Here is a 23,815-nt window from a genome sequence, read left to right as displayed (position 1 = left end):
CCATTATCTATGATTTTTGGCCAGGCAGGGCGGGGGTGATAGGAACTGGAGTCCAAACAAATGGCTAAGGCTGCTCTACACTGTCAAAAATTCCCTTCAAACAAAAAACTAGCACAAGGGAAATAAAAGTGCTTTAGGTCTGTCTGGTAATGGGCTTGCTACTTTCCTATATGCAGGGAGGGTTTGTGTGTGTGTGTGGAGCATTCAAACTGCTTTCCATCTGAATTCCATGCAGCATGGTTTTTCTGAATGCGAAGATTAGTGACACAGAGAGCCCACCACAATCATGATCAAAAACAGTTCCCCACTATTGGTGGCTGCATGCTTACTCACCTTCTAGGGGAAAAAAGGTGCTAGTTCACCATGAAGTTGTTACAGTAAGTGACATACTTTTAACCAGTGTTTTTCTTCTGGGGGGCGTCGGGACTGCGTACCTTTGAGTACCCCCAGGGAAAACCACTGTTTATCTAAGAGGGTCATTTATAATTATATTTTGGAAATGATTCATGTAGCGACATTGTTTTATACTTTCTGGATGTCCCACAATCATATTATAAAGTACTTGTATTCTTTGCTATAAATAAAGCACTGCTAAGGCTTGTTGCTTTTTGTTTTTCAATGTATTTTTTTTATCAATACAAAATTTAGTGTGACATGAGCAAATTCCCATTCTGTTTGTGTCTCTTTTGTGGGAAATGTATACCTTTCTGTGCATTCTGCCATTTCCAGGAGAAAAAAGTTCGAGAACCACTGGCACCAGCAATACAAACCTAGATGGGCCAAGAGGATGATTCAGTATGAGCGGTAACCACTCTGCACATGCTCATCCTCACTCATCCTCACAGGGCTGAGCTTTAGCACTGAAAACAAGCTTGAGCTCTGGTGCTGGTTCAAGAACTGTATTTGCACTACAAAGTCTTCCAAGGAACGCCGGCATGACCATTGGCCAGGGTAATGAACGGAAATCTCCAGGGGAAAGAAATTCCACCCTTGTGGAAAACGGCATTTATAACACTAATTCCAAAGCAAGATCAATGAATTTTACACCCAAAAAACTTCAGGTCAATATCTCTATTGAACAACAATTATAAATAATTTGTGGATGTCATGGCAAATAGAATGAAGTTGGTATTGAACAAGAAAATCAATGAAGATCAAGCAGGTTTATTGCCATCCAGACAGATGAAAAATAACATCAGAAACATCCTGAACATAACTGAGTATTTAGAAGAAAGGTCAGAGAAGCAAGTTGCACTATTATTTTTAGATGCGGAAAAAGCTTTTGATAATATCTCATGGGCTTTCATGATAAAGATTCTAGAGCAGATGGACTTTGGAACTACCTTTACAAATGGCATCAAAGCAATTTAGAGAGAACAAAAAACAAATATATTAATGATAATATCACTGAAGAATTTCTAATTTAAAAAGGTTCAAGACAAGGATGCCCCCTTATCTCCATTATTATTTAATCTGGTATTGGAAGTATTGGCAAGAAAGATTAGGTAGGAAGAGAGAATAAAGGGCATATGAATAGGATGGAGAACATATAAACCCAAAGCCTTCATGGATGATGTAGTCATTACAGTAGGGAATCCTTCGGAAAGCCTGCCAATAACTTTGTAACTTATTACAACATTCTCTAACTTGGCGGGATTCTACATTAATAAAGATAAAACTAAAATGTTACTACAGAATTTAGACAATCAAACAAAGGAAGAACTGGAAAATGACTTAGGAATTAAAGTGGAAAAGAAAATCAAATACCTAGGAGTATGGATTGCATCCAAAAACTTAAACCTATTTCAAGACAACTCTGTTATAGAGTGTGGACAAAAATTAGAAAAGATTTTTTTAAAATGGGAGCGACTGAATTTACGGTATCTTTCCTTGGCAAGGTATCAGTAATCAAATTGAATGTCCTCCCCAAAATGATTTTCTTGTTCCAATCATTACGTGTAATATCTAACCCTAACTGCTTTACACAATGGAAAAAACCATACAAAAATGTCTATGGCAAAAGAAAAAACCCAAGGATCAAATATAAAATATTAATAGATGAAAAAGAAAGGGGGTTGCTCTCCCGGATTTGAAACTTTATTATGAAGCATCCTGCTTAAGATGGAAGAAGGAATGGATAGAACTGAAATATGCTAATATTTTGGATTCAGAGGGGGCCTATCTGATTTATGGGTGGCATGTATATCTATGGCATAAAAAAACCAAAGTTCACAAGGGTTTCTTTAACCATGTGATTAGAATAAGTTTATTTAAGGTTTAGACTAGACACAAAGACATTTTAGAAAGAAAAAAACCCTGATTGGATTTCACCAATAGAAGCAGTTGCAGTAAAAAGATTAATAATGGATAGGATTTGGGGGAAATAGAAAGAACTCCTTGAATACCAAGAAGGCAATATAAAACTAAGAGACAGGCAGGAGATTTCTAATTGGACACATGGTTAGTTTCAATATTTCCAAACAAATGAGAAGTTCAAAAGAGATTGTAAGGGTGACTCTCTACAGGGTGCCAGCCCCCATCATCCTGACGTCCACCAGTGAGGGAACCGCCAGAAGGCCCTCTGCGCTGGACCTCAGTGCTGAACAATAGGGGTAGAGACGCTCCTTCAGGTATATAGGACCGAGGCCGTTTAGGGCTTTAAAGATCAGCACCAACACTTTGAATTGTGCTCGGAAACATACTGGGAGCCAATGTAGGTTTCTTAGGACCGGTGTTATGTGGTCTTGGAGGCCGCTCCCAGTCACCAGTCTAGCTGCCGCATTCTGGGTAAAGAATGCGACGCCTCTGTTTGCTCATCCATGAAGCAACGCTGCCTTTACTTTCCTGCCTCCCCAACAAGCTGCCAAAGGCAGCCTAAAGGAATGTAAATGATATAATTGCATAAATAAATATGGAAAAAAACCTGACTCCCATTTCCCTGTTTCTCCAAACAAAGGGAGAACCAGAGTTTGTTGGGAGCTCGGAACCCAGGACAGAATGCAATGAACCTGAAACCTGCTCCCAGACGGAGCAGAGAAAAGACACCATCAACGATTTCAATTACAGCAATAAAATCATTGCTCTTTAGTGACACATCTAGATGGGCCAGTAATTGACACACATTATCCAAATCTAGACAGGACACAAGTCCAATTATCTGTAATTGCTCACATGAATGGTTGCGTATGTGACACTATTATGCCACTTTCCTGTCTGTTACTAAGGGCAAGAGACGGAGCACTAATGACACAACCCCTAAGAGATTGGGAATTGCCACCTGGGTCCAAGATTGACTCCTAAAAGCATGTTTTTTATTGTTGTTGCTGAAATATTATATATATATATATAATGGGAGAATGCAGAATCAGTTTGTTTAATAGCATGGATAGACTATTTGGCTGCTATAGGGATTGACGCCACTCAGCTACCTCAATTACTAGAGCAATTACCCTAATAAACAAGAATCGTTGTTTCCATTTCACTTCTAAGCATACATACAGAGGGGGAAAAGAAGTACACCCCTTCAGAATGTGATGGGCATCAAGCGTTCAAATTGCAAAATGTTAAGGAATGAATGCAAACCTATGTACACTTACCTGGGAGTAATCCCCATGGAACACACTGAGATTTAGAGGAATTTTTTTGAGTATGTGTCCCACCTTAAACTTTGTAAATAACAGTCGTACCTTGGAAGTCAAACAGATTAGTTCTCAAACATTTTGGCTCCCGAACGCCGCAAACCCGAAGTGACTGTTCTGGTTTGTGGACTATTTTTGGAAGCCGAACGTCCGACGGGGCTTCCGCAGCTTCTGATTGGCTGCAGGAGCTTCCTGCAGCCAATCAGAAGCCACAGTTTGGTTTCTGAACGTTTGGGGAGTCAAACAGACTTCTGGAACGGATTCTGTCTGACTTCCAAGGTATGACTGTACACAAATGGGGGCAAGCTATGGGAACAAGGTATATAAGGCAAAGTGTGGCCTGCCTGGCAGATATTTCTTTTTAATGCTCATCAAAAGCCAATGGTTTAAAGATCCAAAAAGGACAAGTGCATGCCATGACCTCCTCACCAGTATGGCTTTTTAATGGATGCTGGAAAAATATGCAGACTCATGAGAATTTCAGCTTTCTTTTACAGTACTGAAGGCAGGGGAAGAGCCCTCGGGACTATAGCAGAAAGTGTGCAATTGCCAAGCCTGGCGTTTGCTGAAATTTTAATTGTACCTCATATAATTTTGAACAGCAGTGTAATTTAAAAACAAGATGCACAAAATGGCTGGAGAAAATGTGAGTCATTTTTTTTTATTGGCCAGATCTAAATCTTTCTGTAGCAACTTCTATGGATTTATATTCCTGACAGATTACACCCATGGGGAGATAATGTACCGATAATCAAGACGTTAAAAACTCCCTGAGATGGCAAAATGTGCTTCTAGGAGCCAGCTTCAGGGCAACAACAGTCTTGCAACACTGTCAAACAAGAAGCATTAACAGACAAGCATTTGCGAAGTGCAACCATTAGCCTATGATTTATCTTTTACATTACATTCAAAGGAGGAGTATAGCAAGTGCCCAAAAGGCAAGAAATGTACACCAGAGGGGGGGGGGGAATTGAGAGTGGAGAACATATGGTGACAGTGTGATCCTGGACAACATGCAAGTTCTAATTGCTCTCTATGATACACATATAAACATAGCTGCCAAGTTCTGGCCTGAGAAATAAGGGACTGGACCAGAAGTAGCAGACCGGAAGTAGCGCTGCCGCCATTTTGGAACTGGGCGAAGCATGCTCAGAAGCTACTTTTGATGCTGCTCTGCCCTGTTCCAAAATGGCCGCTGCACCAGAAGTCGCGCTGTGGCCATTTTGGAACTGGGCAAAGCAGCATCAAAAGTCGCTTCTGAGCATGCTCCGCCCAGTTCCAAAATGGCCGCCGTGCCAGAATAAACCGGGGAAAAACAAAAAAATCCTGTGGACAGCTGGAAAAATGGGGGTTTCCCGGGGAATATGGGAGACTTGGCAGCTATGCATATAAATTTATCAGTTGCTTAGTTTCCGACCCCAATTCAAAGCGCTGGTTTTGAGCTTTAAAACGCTAATAGAGTTTTGTCCCAGTTACTAAAAAGCATGGGACTATCTTGAACTGAAGGAGCATTCCATCCCATACACATCTTGAGATCATGTCCCAGCCCTTTGTCATCTGAGGAGAGGTGGCTGGTGAAGAAGAACAGAGTGTCCCCCATGGCAGTGCCCATTCTGAACAAGTCCTACCTTAGGGGAAGACTCATACAGCCAGCTTGTTCAGGTTTTACAGGAAGTTGGGAGAAGATTTATTTGTTTAAAAAGGAGCTTGAGCCACTGGATGGCTCCTTGTGGTATTTTATCAGTGTGCTATTGAATGGTTTAGTGTCTGGTGGTTAGGACTTGGTATAGTCTTTTTATGACGGTCAATGACCAGTATCAAGACAAAAACACCAGTTACAAAATTTAAAAGCTCAGAACAAAATGAACTAGCATAAACTCTCAAATACATTAAAAAGTAGCTCCAGTTGGTCATTGATCTGTCAGAAGGGAACCCTTGTAACCTAAGGATGACCATCCGTCGATATATTATACTGCTCCTCAGAGCTACTCATTATATGTTGTATTTTGGTTGCTGCTGCACAATATTTGGCCACTTGGTATGTTATACAGGGATTCTTATCTAGGGACGCGGGTGGCACTGTGGTCTAAACCACTGAGCCTCTTGGGCTTGCCGATCCAAAGGCCGGCGGTTAGAATCCCCGTGACGGGGTGAGCTTCTGATGCTCTGTTCTAGCTCCTGCCAACCTAGCAGTTCAAAAGCACACCAGTGCAAATAGACCAATAGGTACTGCTGTGGCGGGAAAGTAAATGGTGTTCCATTGCACCGGAAGCGGTTTCATCATGCTGGACACAAGACCCGGGAAGCTGTCTGTAGGCAAACACCGGCTCCCTTGGCCTGAAGCGAGATGAGCACCGCAACCCCAGAGTCGCCTTTGACTGGACTTATCCATCCAGGGGACCTTTACCTTTATCTTATCTAGGAGTAGCAGAGTGGCAAAAAACTCTTCAAAACTCCCAGTATATTTCTGGAGTATAGGCAAAATAAGGTCAGAGCATAGATCTCTATAAAACAAGCACTGGAGAAGCACATGTTCTACACTTTCAATCTGGCCAGAGTCAACTTGTTACTATTACTATCACCATCATGCTAGTCTGTTTGCCACCATGACACGTTGCAGGTAAAGTGGTTTGGTTTTAGTGCAATAATAATGCTGTATCTTAAGACAGCATTCTTGTACTTTCTAGGAAGGAAGTCTCACTGAATTCACTGGGACTTACTTTTGTTTTTTATTATTTAAAAAAACAAGCTTAACTAATGTTGCATAGTATTTGCATGCATATATTAGAGGGCTGGATATGGAACAACTGATTGGTTTAAAATTGGGAAAGGAGTACGACAAGGTTGTATATTGTCTCCCTGCTTATTTAACTTATATGCAGAATTCATCATGTTAAAGGCTGGACTAGATGAATCCCAAACTGGAATTAAGATTGCCGGAAGAAATATCAACAACCTCAGATATGCAGATGACACAACCTTGATGGCAGAAAGTGAGGAGGAATTAAAGAACCTTTTAAAGAGGGTGAAAGAGGAGAGCGGAAAATATGGTCTGAAGCTCAACATCAAAAAAACCCAAGATCATGGCCACTGGTCCCATCACCTCCTGGCAAATAGAAGGGGAAGAAATGGAGGCAGTGAGAGATTTTACTTTCTTGGGCTCCTTGATCACTGCAGATGGTGACAGCAGTAACGAAATTAAAAGACGCCTGCTTCTTGGGAGAAAAGCAATGACAAACCTAGACAGCATCTTAAAAAGCAGAGACATCACCTTGCCGACAAAGGTCCGTATAGTTAAAGCTATGGTTTTCCCAGTAGTGATGTATGGAAGTGAGAGCTGGACCATAAAGAAGGCTGATCGCCAAAGAATGGATGCTTTTGAATTATGGTGCTGGAGGAGACTCTTGAGAGTCCCATGGACTGCAAGAAGATCAAACCTATCCATTCTGAAGGAAATCAGCCCTGAGTGCTCACTGGAAGGACAGATCGTGAAGCTGAGGCTCCAATACTTTGGCCACCTCATGAGAAGAGAAGACTCCCTGAAAAAGACCCTGATGTTGGGAAAGATTGAGGGCACTAGGAGAAAGGGACGACAGAGGACGAGATGGTTGGACAGTGTTCTCGAAGCTACGAACATGAGTTTGACCAAACTGCGGGAGGCAGTGCAAGACAGGAGTGCCTGGCGTGCTCTGGTCCTTGGGTTCACGAAGAGGCGGACACGACTAAACGACTAAACAACAACAACAACAATTAGAGGGCAGGCTGCATTTGACAGATGCATTCTGTTTTGATGTGGCGCTACATAAACCAGGCACCTTTAAAAGTTTTAATTCTGCAGCATTTCACTTCCTCAGGAAATAATAGCTGGTACGCCAGTTAAGCGTGACAACGTCTCACTTGACAGTTAAGATTTCCAGCCAGGGCCATAATGAAACGATGAGTCAGGCCCTCGGCAGAAGGATCCTGCAGTTTTAAACACAGGGGCTTTAATGATAAGCTTTCACGGTTCCAAGTCCTTCAGGCACACTATAGCCATTCTCAGGTTTATCTCATCTAATCTGAGTTCTGGAGAATTTCCACACTTGGCTTGACCCTTTCCTAAGCATTAAAAAAAGGATTTTCAAGATTCTCACAATAATTTATGGGTCACACGGAGGAGGGGAATGAGCTCCCTATGGAGAGCAGGCGAGCACCGATGGTGGGATGTTTCCACAGACAGCTAAAAACCTCTCTATTTAACATGATGTTTCCTGATATGAGGGGTTTTTCCCCTTGAGTCTGGCTGCTGTAGTTGTTGCAACGATGTCTCTGCTTATCTGAATGTTTTAAGTGTTAAGCACCGGTTGGCTTCTATCATTCTTATGTATATTATGAACTACTTTGAGATTTCATAAATGATGCTTTTACTTACTTCTAAGTTTCTGAGCAATGTCTGGAATGGTCCAAACCATCATGATTCACGCAGTAAGTGATTCCAACAAAATGTGCAACCGAGATAAGACTTTGTAGAACAGGGCTTTCTTTCACATGGCACCTTTAGTCCCAGATCTGGTAGGTTTGGATCTTCAGAACCACTCATTCCACAGTTCTGCTGACCCCTCAGTCTGCCTGTTTACACCAAATTTACAATGTTGAATTATGGTGGCCGTGTGTCCTACGTTTTCAAAGGGCCACCAGAGGACAGCCCTCTATCTGAGGGCTGCTTCATCCAAATCTGGCTTCCAAATAAATAACCATTAAGAAAGAAGAGCAGCTGAGGCACTGACTATAGTGAGATGTGTTGTATTTCCATTTAAATACTGATAATCAGTGTCATCCAGTGACACAGTTTCTCGTTTTGATGTTTTTACACATTTAAAAATATTAAAAGGCTTAGAAATGCTTTTCAAGAAACAAATACATTTTAGTAATTATTTCTAAATTTGCATCTATACAGCGGTACCTCGCAAGACGAATGCCTCGCGCAACGAAAAACTCGCAATACGAAAGCGTTTTGCGATCTTTTTGTTGACTCGGAAGACAAATTTTTCTATGGCCGTGCTTCGCAAGACAATTTTTTTGCTTTTTTGGGGGGCTTTGATTTGTTTAAATTGGAAAACCGCAAGCTGAAATTTTCGCAATAGAAAACGACTCGCGGAACTAATTAATTTCGTCTTGCGAGGCATCACTGTACACGTAAATTCCCACATAACAAATTTTATGCAAATCACTGACCTCTTTTTTTGATGATGCCCCCCCCCCACACCTTTTTGGCAATGCCTAACTGGCCGCCCTCTGCTGAGCATGTGTTCCATGCACAGCTCTTAAAGTGCCTATTGGCTGCATCATTGTCACTCTATTTGTTTACATGCACAGTTGCCATTAGTGAATGTGCACACTTGTATACCAAGAGCGAGAACATGGCTATAATACCAGCAAGCCGGTAGGCAACAAAAGAAGAGGGGCATTGGAAGTGGGCAGCAACAGGCAGAAGCAGCAAAGACCAGCGGGCAGAAAAACAGGGGTTTCCGCCACCCCCCTCACCCAGCCAACTCAGATCCTATTTTCTCTGAATCATAGCAGAAGTCCAATTGCAAATGGCAGTACCTATGAACAGCCCTATGAATAGGCATGCACACATAACATACACATGTTAACTGTGGTTTCGTTCCAGCTAGTGACCTTGTGAAGTTGTGTGCGGTCCAAACTCTATATTGCACTGAAAACACTGCAAACCTCTCTGTGCTTGGGATGGGAGGAACAAACGGAATGGCTTTAGCAGACCTTCCTAAGAATTTTGTTCCTAAAGCACCGGCCCCTCGGTTTCACAAACACACATCTGCGGTTGTTGAATCCTTACCCTTGCCGACTGACCCACTTTGCTCTTAAATGAATTTGTTATGTCGGCATGCCTAGCTGTTTATATAATGAGATGTGCGACTGTTTCGGCTGGGTGCGTGTGTGAAAGCCACTTGTGGCTCTGTCTCATGACCCCTCTGTGTGAGAGCTTAGAAAGAAACCCCCATTTAGGAGAGAAAGCAGCAACAGCAGATTCTTTAAAAGGCATCTGAGGCTGAGCTTGCCTCCTCTTTAAGCCTCCTAGTTAGATCTCCCTCAGACACGGCAGCCTTGATGGTCCCAGCTATTTTCCTATGCTGAAAGAGCATTCATGTTTCCTGTTGAAATGAAATAAATTGAGGGCTTTGGGGTGGGTGGGTGTTTTTACATGGTGCTTTATATGTTTGCAATGGGCTATTATTTTCTTTCTTAAAGAAAGCATTGTGTTCGTCTGTTTTCTCAAAAACCTTGACATACAGGAACAATAACACAGCTAAAGAAGGTGGTCATTCTTGTGAAAATTTTGAAGGGTCTGTAAACAGAACTATATGTTCTCTGCAAGGCTTCCGGGTTCAGCGCCAGCGCCGATCAGCGGGGTTTCGTCTCGTCTCCGAGACGGCCCGTCCCTGCTAGGAGGGGGGAGGGCAGCGAGAGCGACGCTGTGCCCCTTAGAACCTCGGGAAGGGCGTCCCGGGGGCAAATTTGCTCGGCACAGCCCCAATCCGGACTCCCCAACCCTTCGGCTAGCTCTAATAAGAGCTCCGGAGCGAGGAGGGTAGAAGTCGCGGGGGCCATTTTGAGCGGCAACGTTATTCTAGCAGGGAGAAGCTTCAAGCCGAAGGCGGAGAGCGCTGGATTCTTCCGAAAATAAAACGATTGGAAACAAGACTGTAAGTAACCCCACGATTTGGATTATAAAACAATTTGGATCTGGGAGAGAGGGGAGAAAAGAGGAAGCCACCCCCCCCCACGGCAACAAAAGAGACAGTAAATAGAAACCCGAAGCCGTAAACAGAAGATTTGCAATTCAAAAGGATCCCTCAAAGACATCAAAGAGAATCTCCCCTTTGATGCAGGGTGAAAGGAGAGAGAGAGAGACTGTGGTCGTGAGTGCCCTGCAGCAAGAGGTAAAGACTAAGAAAAACCTTTCTTTTCCTCGGGAGCCGGCAGCCCAGACAACCCAGTGAGTTGATCAGGATTTATAAGTCAATTTTTATTTCACTTTGTATTTCTGGACTTTGTGGAATTTCTTTTTTGGTTTAAATGTTTGTGAAATGTGAGTTCGAACTTTATTGTTAATAAGACTTGAAGAATGCAGCCAGTTTGTTAAAATGGAGTCGAGAAAATAAACTGTGATCATATTCCACCCCACGTGACAAGTTTTGACCTTGGCAGGATTGAACTATGTCAACAAAAAAGTGTTCCCCTGAGTTCCAGCGGTCTGTTTTGACCTTAATGTGGGAAACAAGAATAGAGCTATGTCAAGAGGAGACACGACGGCAAGAGTTACAGCAACAATTTCAGATGGTGATGGCAGAATATGATTTTTTAGAAGATGAAGCTTTTGACACTGAAAAAGATGAATGTGAGAATGACAATGATGATGACTGTGATTTGGAAGGAAAAGATGAAGATGAGGACTGTGATGATTCAACACAAAATGAAGCACACCACGAAAAAAATGATGACTTTACTGTACAAAAAGTTGGATGGAGTGCCCTGCCTTTGAGGGGGGCACGATTGGTATTATTGGAACTCCAGAACGCCCACAGGGAAGAAGGAAAAAATATGCAGAGAAGAGAAGAAATTCAGGGGTCCTGTATGGTGGCCTGGATGGCAAAAGACTGTAAACAGGGGGTGGGGTGAAGGGAAAGTGATGTTGTGATTATAAGGATGGATTAACAGGTTTATAACTGGTCTGCTGATTATGGAATTTGCTGGATTGGGGGGGTGGAGCCGGTAATCGGGGATGTAAGGTTAAATTGAGAATAGTTATAGTTTTAAAAGTGAATGGATTTTGGAAAAATGTGAAAATATGGAGGCTTATAGAGGGAGAAAAAATTAGGCACGGGAAGATAAAATGGGAGTTTGATTTTTCAGTGATTTGAATATTAGATGAAAATGTTAACAATTGATTTATAAGTTGTATAAGATACAAAGGTGTATTTTTATAAAGTAAGAAACTGTTGCAGATGATAAAAAAGGGATGAAAACCGGGGAAGGGGGGGAGGGGAAGCCCACAAAATATGGTTTTACAATTATGAATGTAAGAAAAAATTTTCTGTTTTGTATTGTTTTTTTTCTCTTTTTTTGCCCTTTCTTTTTTCTCTTTTTTCCTATTTCTATTTTTTTCTTTTTTTGGTATGACAATAGATGGCTGGATGGATGGCCTCCTGCGTACTGCCCTGGTTTGCTGGAGCTCCCTGGTGGCAGGGGGGGGCTTTGGGGTCAGGGGAGGGGGAGGAGGACAGAAATCCAAGCATAAAATGGACCATCTCTGACTGTTCACATACATGGGATACTTCTGTGGCAGGGGAGGACCCATGTGGGTGGGTAGGAAGGAGGTGGAAAAGGTGTTTATGTATGTACCGTTTTTTTTTGTATTTTGTAAAATTAATAAAAAGTATGTTTAAAATATATATATATATATATGTTCTCTGCAAGAGGGGCAAATTGAGAGGGCTGTCAGCAACCGTTCATCCGGATTATAATTGACGCCTAAAACAAAATTTGAGAGAATGCGATCATCACCCTAAGAGGGGCTGGCAACTGCAAGTATTCCTGGATGACACACTTATTATCTGGAGCCGCTTCAGTCTGGGTTGAGGTTCTGCTTCACGATTGACTCACCATGTATCGGGAGAAGTAGAATCAGAGAGTTGGAAGAGACCACAAGGGCCATCCAATCCAACCCCCTGCCAAGCAGGAAACACCATCAAAGCATTCTTGACATATGCCTGTCAAGCCTCTGCTTAAAGACCTCCAAAGAAGGAGACTCCACCACACGCCTTGGCAGCAAATTCCACTGTCGAACAGCTCTTACTGTCAGGAAGTTCTTCCTAATGTTTAGGTGGAATCTTCTTTCTTGAAGTTTGAATCCATTGCTCCGTGTCCGCTTCTCTGGAGCAGCAGAAAACAACCTTTCTCCCTCCTCTATATGAAATCCTTTTATATATTTGAACATGGCTATCATATCACCCCTTAACCTTCTCTTCTCCAGGCTAAACATACCCAGCTCCCTAAGCTGTTCCTCATAAGGCATTGTGTCCAGGCCTTTGACCATTTTGGTTGCCCTCTTCTGGACTCGTTCCAGCTTGTCAGTATCCTTCTTGAACTGTGGTACCCAGAACTGGACACAATACTCCAGGTGTGGTCTGACCACATTAGGAGGAACTTCCTGACAGTAAGAGTTGTTCAGCAGTGGAATTTGCTACCAAGGAGTGTTTGTGGAGTCTCCTTCTTTGGAGGTCTTTAAGCAGAGGCTTGACAGCCATATGTCAAGAATGCTTTGATGGTGTTTCCTGCTTGGCAGGGGGATGGACTGGATGGCCCTTGTGGTCTCTTCCAACTCTATGTTTCTATGAAGAATGGCTCTCTCCTGTTTTATAGTGCTTAATTTGCGCGGAGCACCAAAGATGCACAAAAACATTGAGGAAAGGTTTAGGAAAAGAAAAACCAGTACATCACTGCTCAGGGGGCTCACTCTCTAAATCACTATTTACAATAAACAAAAGAGAAAATAGCATAGGTGATTGATCACAAACAGCCAGACTGTCTAAACAGGATTTCCAGGAAAGTGACTGGCAGACAAGGGATCACACAGGCAGATGTAATCAGTATAAACAACTGATTTTATCAGTATAAACATCCCTCAATCAGAACCTCTGTACGTTTGTTGCTGTTTGAAAACCACATTAATCCATATTATAATTAAGGAACAAGAAGGTGTGCTTATAATCCTTTGCCTCTGGTGATGGAAACCAAACTTTCATTTGATTTTTAGCCCCAAACTATAAAGCAAAGGACAAGATACCCGGTGGCTAAAAATGCTATGTTAGTGGCATAGGTTTTGGATGCTCATTAGCTCAGCCTTTGCCCTCCAGATGTTTTGGAATACAACTCCCATCAGCTCCATGTTGGCAAAGCCTGAATTAACACTTTGATCCTGCGTATAGATAAGAAATTTGGCAGCAAAGACCCATGTAGGGCATTGAGAAGTAAGCTCCACTGAAATCAATACTGCTTAATTCCACATAATGAGATATTTAAAGCTGCTTTAGTCCTCTTGGAATCCACGGGACCCGAGTAAGTCTTAAACTATAGCATCCCATTTATTTCAATGTGATTTAAGCATGTCAAACTTCCTGGCTAACCCCCAACAGGTTGAGGAGAGGAACTGGCACAATAAAACTTGCATGTGCATAAGTGGAGCGCTGAATAGAAGAAGTCACCTGTATCAATAACTCCTTTATCTAATAGCCCTGGGGAGTCAAGGGTGGGAACACCTTGCAGAATGACCAGGCTTTCAGCTAAATGCCTTGCTGCAGGGGTGGATAATAATTAAAAATGTTTTCCCCTAAACATTGATCTTTAAATTTTCAATTAGATCTCCCTGTTACATTTCACTTATACCGGTATCTGGTGTTTATTCAAATAACTTGTAGTGCCAACATGGGCGTACCCAGCATAGGGCAGGGGGGCAGCTGCCCCCCCGAAGCAAAATAATAATAATTAAATGGTTATAAAGTGATGAAATGAAACAAAATTAGGTAGGGTGATGGCGAATAATCAGTTGTTTATAATAATAATAATAATAATAATTTATTATTTATACCCCGCCCATCTGGCCGGGTTCCCCCAGCCACTCTGGGCGGCTTCCAAAAAAAACAGAAATTCTAAAATACAGAAATCCATCAAACATTAAAAGCTTCCCTAAACAGGGCTGCCTTGAGATGCCTTCTAAAGGTCTGGTAATTGTTCTCTTTGACCTCTAGTGGGAGGGCATTCCACAGGGTGGGTGCCACTACCGAGAAGGCCCTCTGCCTGGTTCCCTGTAACTTGGCTTCTCGTAATGAGGGAACCGCCAGAAGGCCCTCGGAGCTGGACCTCAGTGTCCGGGCAGAACGATGGGGGTGGAGACGCTCCTTCAGGTATACCGGACCGAGGCCGTTTAGGGCTTTAAAGGTCAACACCAACACTTTGAATTGTGCTCGGAAACGTACTGGGAGCCAATGTAGGTCTTTTAGGACCGGTGTTATGTGATCTCGGCGGCCGCTCCCAGTCACCAGTCTAGCTGCCGCATTCTGGATTAGTTGTAGTTTCCGGGTCACCTTCAAAGGTAGCCCCACGTAGAGCGCATTGCAGTAGTCCAAGCGAGAGATAACTAGAGCATGCACCACTCTGGAGAGACAGTCAGTGGGCAGGTAGGGACTCAGCCTGCGTACCAGATGGAGCTGATAAACAGCTGCCCTGGACACGGAGTTGACCTGTGCCTCCATGGACAGCTGTGAGTCTAAAATGACTCCCAGGCTGCGCACCTGGTCTTTCAGGGGCACAGTTACCCCATTCAGGACCAGGGAGTCCTCCACACCCGCCCGCCTCCTGTCCCCCACAAACAGTACTTCTGTCTTGTCAGGATTCAATCTCAATCTGTTAGCCGCCATCCATCCTCCAACCGCCTCCAAGCACTCACACAGGACCTTCACCGCCTTCACTGGTTCTGATTTAAAAGAGAGGTAGAGCTGGGTATCATCAGCATACTGATGGACACCCAGCCCAAACCCCCTGATGATCTCTCCCAGTGGCTGCATATAGATGTTAAAAAGCATGGGGGAGAGGACAGAACCCTGAGGCACCCCACAAGTGAGCGCCCAGGGGTCTGAACACTCATCCCCCACCACCACTTTCTGAACACGGCCCAGGAGGAAGGAGCGGAACCACTGCATGACAGTGCCCCCAGCTCCCAAGCCCTCTAGACGGTCCAGAAGGATGTTATGGTCGATGGTGTCAAAAGCCGCTGAGAGATCCAGCAGAACAAGGAAACAGCTCTTACCTTTGTCCCTAGCCCACCGGAGATCATCGACCAGTGCGACCAAGGCAGTTTCAGTCCCATGATGAGGCCTGAATCCTGACTGGAAGGGATCCAAATGGTCCGCTTCTTCCAGGCGTGCCTGGAGTTGTTCCGCAACCACTCGCTCAATCACCTTGCCCAAGAATGGAAGATTTGAGACTGGGCGATAGTTGGCCATATTGGCCGGATCTAAAGATGGTTTTTTAAGAAGCGGTTTAATAACCGCCTCTTTCAGCGGGTCTGGGAAGGCTCCCTCATGGAGAGAAGCATTTACCAACCCGCGAAGCCCATCGCCCAGCCCTTCCTGGCTAGCTTTTATAAGCCAGGATGGGCAAGGATCAAGGAGACAGGTGGTTGGTTTCATTCGTCTAAGCAGCCTGTCCACATCCTCGGAGGTAACAGATTGAAATTGATCCCACAAAACTTGACTAGACAGGACTCTAGCACTCCCCCGCCCCGGCCCTGCTCCCACGGTGGAGTCTACCTCTTCCCGAATCTGAGCGACTTTATCTGCAAAAAACTTTGCAAAATCATTGCAGGAGATCATGTGGCCCGTACTGGGCCCGGATGGAGCAGGTGGTTCCGCTAAATTGCGAACCACCTGGAAGAGTCTCCTGCTGCTGTTTTCTGCAGATGCGATGGAGACGGTGAAGAAGGTCCTCTTCGCCGTCGCCATTGCCACTTGGTAGGCTCGAAGTTGAGCTCTAGCCCGTGTCCGGTCTGATTCAAAATGAGTTTTCCGCCACCGGCGCTCTAGCCGTCTCAACGACTGTTTCATTGCCCTCAGCGCTGGGGAAAACCACGGGGCTGTCCGGGCTCCATGCAATCTGAGAGGGCGCTTCGGAGCCAGACAGTCAATAGCGCTGGTTAACTCCGCATTCCAGCGGGCCACCAGGGAATCAGCTGAAAGGCCATCGACATGGGACAAAACATCCCCTACCACTCTTTGGAAGCCAATTGGATCCATTAAGTAGCGGGGGCGGACCATCCGAATCGGTCCCACCTCCCTGCAGAGGGAAAGGGTTGCGGAGAAGTCCAGTTGCACCAGAAAGTGATCTGACCATGGCACTTCTTTTGTTTCGCTTTTACTTAATGTCAGATCACCAACATCCATAGAGGTAAACACCAAGTCCAAGGCATGTCCGCGGCTATGAGTTGGGCCAGACTTATTCAGGGACAGCCCCATGGTGGCCATGCTTTCCACGAAGTCCCGAGCGGCTCCTTGTAAGGTCGTGTCGGCATGGATGTTAAAATCCCCTAAGACAACCAAGCTAGGTGTCTCCAGGAGCACATCCGACACGACCTGAAGCAGCTCGGGCAGGGAATCCTTGGTGCAGCGGGGAGGTCGGTACACCAAAAGGAATCCTGTACTGCCTCTATTGCCCAACTTCCAGAACATGCACTCAGAGAACTGGGTCTTCCCAATAGGACGCCTGGTGCAAACTAATGACTTCCTAAAAATCACTGCAACCCCCCCTCCCCGCCCAGATGGCCTGGGTTGCTGTGCATAAGAGAAACCTGGTGGGCAAGCAGCGCCAAGAACGGGCCCATCGGCTTCCTCCAACCAGGTCTCTGTCACACATGCCAGGTCAAATCCTCCATCCACAATCAGGTCGTGAATGGCGGTGGTCTTATTCATCATCGACCTGGCATTGCACAGCAGCACCTTCAGGTCATGTGGGTATCCCTTGCTGATTCCAATATCCGTCCGGTCAGGACCAGACCTGGAGGCAGGGATAGTCCTCAGACAACGACTAAGTCTGCCTCCTCGGTAATGACATGGTCTGGTCTTAGCGTAACTCCTCCTCCTACCCGTGACCACTGAGATCGGTTGTTCCAGTGCACACCCCCCTGTGGAATCTGCCCCAGCCATTTTGCTTGCTGGGACCCCCTCCCGGGCAGCCCTGACCCCTCCCCTTAAAAACAAAATAAAACCTCTGTAAAAAACAGCAAAGAACTCAACAAAAGAAGAACACAAAAAAGACAATAAAACAATAAAACCAAAAACAATAAAAATTACAAATACACTAAAATTTAACAGATTCCCACACCCAACTAAAAATCCCTCCCACCTACCACCCCAAACACAATAAAATAAAACCAAAAACAATAAAAATTACAAATACACTACCACACCAAGTTCCGTGTCACTATACTGAGCCACTAGTTGATCAGTATTTTAGTTGACCATGGCTTGCCCCCCCCCCAGTTTTGATCCTGGGTATGCCCCTGAGTGCCAATGTTATACAAGCAAATAGATCAAAGCCTATGCTCAGTACCTCTTAAAACTGAATCCATGCCCCAGCATGAATAATATTGAGGCCCAAACTCACTAAGGGTGAACTGATAATAAAATGTAAGAACTTGTATTTTTTTCATATGGTCAACAATACCATAAGAAGATCTGAGTGTTGGAAATAGATATCATATCCTTTCGGGGATCTGCATTGTTCAATTTTCATCCTTGTCAAACTTTTTTTGGGGGGGGCGGTAATCCAGTTTTGTTTTGTTTTTTTTACCCACAGATTTTAAAAATAAATTTCATCTTATTTATTCTAACCTTGGGAAGTTGACTGTTTAGGCAGGTATTTTTGGGAAAGTATCCTCTAGCATCTCCATGGAGGAACCCCAAGTTATAATATTTTATCCTGGGTTTTCTAGAAGACACAAAATGGTTCTGAAGAACTACTTCTGTATTAACTTCAATCGCATTCGAAATGTTCGGGCTCCACAATTTGCTTGCAAATGTTTTAATTGCTGGGTCCATCCAATGGTCATCCTTGCCACATGAAAAGTTTAAAACTGCATGCAGTTTTAGAAATCCTTAATTTGAATGTAGTCTATAATTTGAGGGGTGGGGAGGTCAGCTTTCCTACCCTTTTGATGAATAGGCATAATAAGACTAAATTCCTGCTCCGGCCTGTTTACTTTGTGCCAAGCATGGATTTATGCCCTCTGCATGAGAAAGAGTCATTGAACAAAACCTGAAAATATAAAAAACTATTCAACTTTCTGTCCATTCCTGAAGTGCTCCTCCATGTAGGAAAAGACACTAGATATCAGGGAGAAATGCACACAAGACACTAGATATCAGGGAGAAATATTAATGTATCCTCCTTGATATGCTATGCTTCTATCTTCAGGGAAGTCTTTATATTGTTGTATGTTGGGGGGGCGCAAGACTCCCCTAAATTCCTGGAGCCAGGTTAGAATTTCACCAAATCCCATGACTTCTGATGCAACAGGGATTCAATTGCTGAGAATGGCCCAGTCGCTAAGCAAATGAAGGTGGGGATATGTGCCATTAGCAGAGACTCTGTACTAGGCGGCAGAAGGTTGGCAGGAGACCTTCCCCAGCTCTTTGTTAGTTGGAGAGTTGTGTTTAAGAGTGCTAATGCCAGTCAGCATAGACTAGCCTTCTCCAGCCTGCTGCTCTCCAGAGATTACAACTCTGGTCAGCCCCAGCCAACATGGCTGATGGGAATTCTATCCCAAAACACCTGCAAGGAACGCGGCTGGCGGAAGCTGGTGTACACAATACTGAGATAGATCAGTGTTTCCCAACCAGTGTGCCTCCAGATGTTTTGGGACTACAACTCCCATCATTCCTGACCACTGGTCTTGCTAGCTAGGGATGATGGGAGTTGTAGTCCCAAAACATCTGGAGGCACACTGGTTGGGAAACACTGAGATAGATGCACCAGTGGTACTGGTTCCTGTGCAAGCTGGTTTATACTGCCATTTAAACCAATCTAAGAGAAATACAGTACTGGATAAATTTGTATTTCTTCTTGGGACAGGCAAGGGAGAAAGTGTAGAAGCCAGATAACCAGGGTTCCTCCAGCTCAGTCCATGAAGGTTCTACCACGTACACCCACCATACTATGAATTCTCAAGAACCCTATGAAATTTAACAGCACAGCAACGAAGAGGCCCGTAGTGCTTGGCCATATATTATGAACCAGATGTTCAGCTGGAATAAATCAATGCAGCTCCAGCGAAGCATCAAACTAGGGTTATTTACATCAGCTGGAGATCTGGTTCTATTCATGCAGTTTCCTCTAAGAGGAAATCAAAATTCTGTCTTATCTCTTGCGTCTTTATAAGCTGTGAAATCCCTTTCCCCATCTATTTCTGCAGTCGAAATTAAATCAGTATTAAAATGTGTTGCTTGTTGCCTGTTAAGTTTCCCTTAGCCAGGGGCTGTGTGACGTTATGAGATATATATTCATGGACAATCTAACTACTGTGTGGAAGAATCAACAAGAGTCACAGATTTGGTGAATTTCACACGGGGAATAAGACTGAGAAGTTGTGTGTGGCTGGAAATAAAAAAAAAAGATACAGAAAGGTGCACTGGAAATGAGACTGAAAATTGTGCAGCCTGACCCCCGAGAGGACAAATGAGTAGGTTGTAGAACACAGTTGCCCACGTCTCTCCATCTGGACACTCAAGAGGCATTATCAGAGTTTAAGGACACATTTCTGCCCAGTCAAAAACGATGGGGTGCCAAACAGGGCTAATGTGTCCTGTCGAGAGGGGCTGTGGCCTGGGGAAGAACAAATAGTTGGCTTCAGATCTCTAGCTCTGATTAAAGTTAGCAAGGGTGCTAGCTATTGGACTACCTCATAGAACTACAGTGGTGCCTCGCTTAACGAATGACCTGCTTAACGAAATTTCCGCTTAACGAAAGGATTTTTCGAGCAGAGGTTGCCTCGCTAGACAAATTCGTTTTATGAAAAATTCGTCTAGCGAATCACAGTTTCCCATAGGAATGCATTGAAATTCAGTTAATGCATTCCTATGGGCAAAAAAAAATTTCAAAAAAATTTCAATGCATTCCTATGGGATTCGCTAGACGAATTTTGCCAGGATTGAGTGCCAGTTTATTGGCCCCCATCCAGCCCACAACCAAGCCCAGGCACCAGTCCAGCTAGCAAATGGAGAGGGAAATCTGTCTGTCTCAGGAGACTGTGGAAGACTACTACTACTACTTATTACTAGAATATATATCCCACCCTTCCTCCCAAATGGTCTTCCTACATGTGGTTCTGCAAAAACCCTATTGGTTCAGGGTTTGAGACACTTTGATCCTAAGTGGCATGCCTTTGTATCACATGCAAGAGCCTCTCCAGACCTTGCAGAAGGTGGAAACGGCGAATATTGATGCCCTACGCTACCCAACTCCTCATTTAGACCATTAAATCCTGTTCATATGTAGGAATCTAGCGCCTGTACACCAGGAACGAAAGATCACCTGTTGCTAAGCACCTACAGGCAGAGAGTATGTTGCTAAGCAGCTATAATGCAGCTTCATTTGCTGTTCTCATGCCTTCAATTCACAGACTACGTCAAAGTTCTGGGCCTTCAAATTACTAAGACACAACAAGGACAGAAGCGCTGGCAGCCCATTTGCTGTGTTCTTCTTTCATTTCCCCCTTTTAAAAGGCTCTGTAATGTCAAGACATTCGCACTGAGGATTTCACTAAAGGAGCGTTAAAAGCATTTGAAGGCTCGGGATGGAGGCAGACGCCTTCTGAGAAGGCAATACTTGAGGGAAAGCAGCAAAGATTGCACTCTTCTAAATTGCAGCCCCTCTAAATTGTAGCCCCCTTTTCCCAGTCATTCACAGGAGAACATATATAATTTGTTAAGATTGGCAGAGGTCCTCACTACCTTTGAATTTATAAGATCCAGCTTAGGATAACTGCAACATTAAGGAGCCAAGATCTTCACAGCACAACACTATAGAGTTTGCAGAAAAAAGCGGGGGAAGAGAGGGAAAGAAAAAGAAAAGCTCGAACTTTTCCAATCAGATAGTATTTACAACCTACAGGAAAGGGAGTGCCAAAACATTTCAGGGACTGCAGGACAGTTCTTGGACCAAGCCAAGAGGAAAGCATCAGGTTCAAGTTCAAAGAACACATTATAGCAATGAGAAGGAAGGCTTTTGGCCTCCTTTGGATGATTTGAAAACGATTACCATAGCAATTATCCCAGCTAGCCACATTTGCAATGTCCTTGGCAAATTAAGCTCCGGGTTTCAAGTGTAAAATGATCATGGGAAAGGCTGAATGAATCAAGCAAAGTGTAAGTAATAGAAACATGTAAATGTTTTACACTGGCAGCGTGCCTTGGTATATCCATCTTATTAATGTCCCTGACTGGCAAAAGAAAACGCTCGCTTTAGGCACTGGAACACTTTTTTCAGCAAATCTGAAACAGCACAAGAAGAAGAAGTTTGATTTTTCAGGGGTACGGGAGACATGCTCTCTCAAATCGCAAGAGCACCAGACACTTCCTTTCCCTTCAAATGCCATGCGCTGTACAATTAATAATCTTCTGACAGGTTTATACCATTGCTATTATCCTCCTAGTGCACATGCCCTGCACTACCACGAGGAAAGACCTGCTCAGCTTCTTAACAGCATCCTACTGCAAGAGAGTAATGGTAGCCTTTTCACAATCCTGCCTGAGGAGCTGGTGTGATGAACCATACGCTAGCAATCAGGGTTGACCCTGACCTTGACCCTCTTTGGAATGTCAATGTGGAGTGCTTAATTTGAGCCGTGGGTCATCCTTCACCAATTAACATAGCCTTTGTCCATTTCCCCAAGTCAAGCAGGCTGCAGCTTGAAGGAGATCTGCGGATTCAAGAATGAAGCAGCTCAGACTGGGTGCTTGTATAGGAGGACGAGGAGCTGGAGGCTCTCGGTTAGGTCCTGATCCACAAAGGTGTTTCCATGCACTTCCCTTTCCTCCCGAGTAGCCTCACTCGCAGTTAGCCAGCCACTTTGGCAGAGGCTCTGAAGTTGCTTCCTATCTTCAAGGGGCTAAACAGTGGGCATATATGCTTCCTCGTTCAATTGGCTAAGTGGATGCAACTGGTTGAAGAAAACCCAGTGGCTGAAGGGATATTTGAATCTGGATCTTTTCAGCCTAAGCTCAGCGTTCTAGCCCCTGCCCCTCCAGATCTTGTTGGCTTACAGTTCCAATAATAATAATAATAATAATAATAATAATAATAATAATAATAATTTATTATTTATACCCCGCCCATCTGACTGGGTTTCCCCAGCCACTCTGGGCGGCTTCCAACAGAAAAATAAAACACAATAATCTATTAAACATTAAAAGCCTCCCTGAACAGGGCTGCCTTCAGATGTCTTCTAAAAGCCTGGTAGTTGTTTTCCTCTTTGACATCTGTTGGTAGGGCGTTCCACAGGGCAGGCGCCACCACCGAGAAGGCCCTCTGCCTAGTTCCCTGCAACTTGGCTTCTCGCAACGAGGGAACCGCCAGAAGGCCCTCGGTGCTGGACCTCAGTGTCCGGGCAGAATGATGGAGGTGGAGACGCTCCTTCAGGTATACTGGACCGAGGCCATTTAGGGCTTTAAAGGTTAGCACCAACACTTTGAATTGTGCTCGGAAACGTACTGGGAGCCAATGTAGATCTTTCAAGACCGGTGTTATGTGGTCAGTCACCAGTCTAGCTCCCAGTCACCAGTCTAGCTGCTGCATTCTGGATTAGTTGTAGTTTCCGGGTCACCTTCAAAGGTAGCCCCACGTAGAGCGCATTGCAGGGAGATAACTAGAGCATGCACCCCTCTAGCGAGACAGTCCACAGGCAGGTAGGGTCTCAGCCTGCGTACCAGATGGAGCTGATAGACAGCTGCCCTGGACACAGAATTGACCTGTGGCTCCATGGACAGCTGTGAGTCCAAAATGACTCCCAGGCTGCGCACCTGGTCCTTCAGGGGCACAGTTACCACATTCAGAACCAGGGAATTCTCCACAACTGCCCGCCTCCTGTCCCCCACAAACAGTACTTCTGTCTTGTCAGGATTCAACCTCAATCTGTTAGCCGCCATCCATCCTCCAACCGCCTCCAGGCATGACCATTGGCCATGCTTGCTGGAGCTGATGGGAGCTGCAATCTGTAAAACGTGGAGGACGCCATGTTGTCTACCCCCTGCACTATCCCATACTGGCTCAGCATTTGCTTTTCTTCTTAGCTCTGCTGCTAGTGACTTTATCTGGAGCGCTGTTTTATGGATATATTCTGCATGGTCTTAAATGTCAGCCTCCTTCAGAGCCCCTTTTAAGAATTCTTAAAAAATCGTATTAATCAATCCAAACCTTCTCCTTCACTCCTCCATCTTAGGTCACCACAGGTGGTTCAGGGGGCCGTTCGGTCATAACTGTGCTGTTTCCTGGAACAAGCCTGGTTCAGCTGCAACCAATCGAGTATAGCCAACAAGCTCATCTAGGAAGCTCCGTCGAAATGACTA

The 23,815-nt window shown here is 44.4% G+C and overlaps 1 protein-coding gene across 2 annotated transcripts in view; it reads right to left on the bottom strand.

Moving 5' to 3' along the window:
• Positions 1–23,815, bottom strand: part of PRICKLE2 (prickle planar cell polarity protein 2) — a 127,525-nt gene that overhangs the window by 71,044 nt on the left and 32,666 nt on the right. The gene's annotated exons all lie outside the window — the stretch shown is intronic.

This window comes from Zootoca vivipara, chromosome 2 (assembly GCF_965207765.1).
Source record: "Zootoca vivipara chromosome 2, rZooViv2.hap1.1, whole genome shotgun sequence".
Classification (NCBI taxonomy): domain Eukaryota; kingdom Metazoa; phylum Chordata; class Lepidosauria; order Squamata; family Lacertidae; genus Zootoca; species Zootoca vivipara.
Note: the sequence above shows the minus strand (reverse complement) of the source record. Positions and strands in the feature narration are given on the sequence as shown.